General features: G+C 33.6%; 1 pseudogene; it reads right to left on the reverse strand.

Moving 5' to 3' along the window:
- Positions 2,578-3,365, reverse strand: part of LOC104735535 — a 4,619-nt pseudogene continuing 3,831 nt past the window's right edge.

A 3,365-nucleotide genomic window follows, 5' to 3' on the forward strand; every position in this document is an offset into this window, starting at 1 on the left:
TGAAATCTGATATAATCATAGAGAAACTAATTTTAATATTTACAGAGGGAAGCGATTTCTGAATTCAACAAATAAAAAAATGAACATTAAAATATCATCACGTGATTTTATCTTATTATACTAGCTAGTGTAACGCTTGTCTCTATATACTTATCATATATATATATATATATATATCATATATGATACCATATTTTATGATCGATGATACGTTAAACTAAGAAGATTTTGTGTATCAGTTATAGATACGGGTAAATAAAAACAATGGACTTAGGTCAATTTGAGAGGAACGTACGGTATCTATCCTAACCAATAGGGAGGGGCTAGTCTCCAAGCTCTTGATCACGTGTACCTCAATACATAGTGTATGCTTATTTATGTAATGCCTAAGTGGCATTTCATCATATCACCGAACCCAATATTTCACGAGCTTGTTCTAAGACTTAGACAGCCACAGGTGATTTCCAAAATAACATTCGTATACTTCAATACGTAATTTCCAAGTTTCATTTTTTTTATGATTTATATAAAGACATGGTAATGTTATTTTGGTGTCATACCAACAAAACATTTACATGATGGTAAAGATGATGATATGCAAAAGATATGAATGAATGATGATAAGTAGATGCATGATATATATTAGAAAACAAGGAGATGGTGTGATAAATTGGACATTAAAGAAAAATGTTTGCTGATGAGCACACAAAGGTGGGACTATTAATGTTTTAATACTTTTATAAGTTAAATTGTTATAAATAAAAACCAGTTTTAACCTCCCATGTGATGATAGGACACTCTTTCTCCCCTCTAATCAGGGAGCATGAGCATCCCCATCCTTCACGCCCCCTCCCACATGACCTCCTCTTTTCTCTGTTTTTTTTTCTCATTCTTATCTTTTTTTTTTACGGTAGCGGTGAGATTACTATCCAAAAATTTATGCTTTTAGTTACAAGGTTTGCAAAGCTTGTATTTATAGCATTAGTGTTCGTACTAATATCATCGATGTACCATGCACCAGTCAAATTTAATACGCTTGAATACATGTTATTACAAAAAGGGAACATGCGAGTTTAACTTTTTTAATTTACGAAGTTCTGGTACTCTAAACTCTTGCATATATAGAATACTCCAAGTAACAAAGAACTTGAGCCAATACATTCATTGTCAAATGTTTTCAAATCAAAGCCTCGTAAAACTCAAGAATATTCAAAAAAAAAAAAAAACTTTTAATTCTTGGCATGTATTGATCTTTAATCACAACTAATCAGACACTTGTTGTTTGTAAGAGTTTTAATAATTTTCGAGAGCAAACAATCATTCCGAACCTTCCCTTCTTCCATAATAGAAAATATATAAACGAGCATGTTGGATACCATAAATCAATTCTCTAGACACAACTACTGCGCGTGCTACCCTAAGTCTCAAAGCATATCCAAAGTTCTGGTTACTGACGTGGCAACTTATGAATAGTCAGAACATAGAAGAGGGATCGTTCTTACTCAATATATATATCCAAATCTTGATTAGCTAATTGTCAAGATTCGAGGACTAAAGTAACATGTCAAATACTATAGAAATTAACTTATGAATCTTATTATCTTAAAAATTTTCCATAGATATGATAAAAGGCCATATCATCAAAGAGAGGGACAGGTGTTCTTGGAAATGTAGACATTGACTGTGAATGCTTGTCTGCGTCTGTTTGTATTCTAAATGTCTATCGAATATGTACCACCAAAAATTCTTTCATTTTTTTATATATTTTTTCATTCTCTTGATTTTCTGTCTCGAATTTAAATCGTAGGTTTCTTGTAACCAACGACACGCTTCTGTCATAATAGTATGATATATACTTGTGTCTCCAATCTCTGCATCTATATTTTGTGTTTGTAGTTCGTCGTACTTATCACTTATGCTAATTATATTTGGACTCTACAAATATAGATGTAAGAGCGTCGATCTGAAGGTTTTATTAGTGAGCTGGTGGTTTACACTATATGCCTTGCTCATTAACACATGTGAAGGGGTTAATCAATTTCAATCTCCTCAAACTATAGTAAAGTGTCAACAAAAAAGTAAGTAGAGATTAAGAGATAACAAAACGAATTACAAAACTTTAACAATATTCTGAATTGCCTAATTAAACCACTAAAACTAATAAAGTAAGCTTCAAACTAAACAAATAAATAAGAATTATACCGTTTATGCAAACAAAACGCTAACATTATAAACTATATAAACCTATAAGCAAGCTGCAAGCATATAGAATAATAATAAGTCACAAAACAAAAAAATACATATATCCAAATAATACAAATGTAAACAGTTAAATTTAGCCAACTCGTAAACTACTCTGTTGGCCCACGAGATTTTTAACTTTTCAACCTCGTTCGTACGGCAGAGTGATGCCGACAGGCCACTTTTCTTTTTACAGTCTAAAAAACTTTATCAACCCTAGTCCTATCCTATCCATTGGTGGACTAATCCGGATTAATCCACAAGTTTCAATCTAGTTTCACACTGAATTTTTTGTTTCCATCTATTTGATGAGATCGCTTAGCATTACTGAGTGAGTAGAATCCATAAAGACAATCATTAATTGAGTGAGTAAAATCCATAAAGCCAATCTTTCAAGTCTCAAGTAAGGCTACTAATGCTTTTAACTAACTATCTAGGCCAGACTTGTCCATACACATCCTTCTTCGAGTAGCCTCGGTCCCATGACCATGGAACATCTGAAATATCACCACACCCATAAAATGCGTTAAGAACACCGCAAAAGAAAGAAGAGATATTTGTTGGAAAATGACTGGGGAAAAAAACCTTCGGGTGAGTATGGCTTAGGAGGTAGTTGATAAGGAATTGGTAATGAGATTATCTCAGGCTCCCTATCTCCTTGCCAGGTCATTGTCACTAGCTTACTCCTCTCCTTTACCACCTCGTCTTTCGTCTCTTGTTTTGCCTGTCAACATAACACAATTTAGAGGGGAAAGATCAAAGTTTGAGTCCGGGATTACGTGCTTAGGAATAGATCACTCTACCTTAATTGTACTTGTATTGTCCTCTGTGCACGAAAAGTCACAAACTTGTGTTTTTATTGGAGATGATAGAAACAAGACGCCCAACTAACAATATTATAGTCAATGGAATTTGTTCAGTACTCAGTAGTTATATAAGACATCCAAGACTTCGGGTGAAACACGAGATTTTACCTCGTAGGAACGTATCATCAACTGGGAATTGTTTTTCTGAAGTGCTCCCCAGGCCGCTTTGCTAAGATTAGATGAGGTTAGCAAGAACCATCTATGGAAGCAAAACAAAAACTGATCACTAAAGATAACACTTTTTATTAACTGAGTAAC

The sequence above is a fragment of the Camelina sativa genome, chromosome 13, assembly GCF_000633955.1.
Source record: "Camelina sativa cultivar DH55 chromosome 13, Cs, whole genome shotgun sequence".
Lineage (NCBI taxonomy): Eukaryota > Viridiplantae > Streptophyta > Magnoliopsida > Brassicales > Brassicaceae > Camelina > Camelina sativa.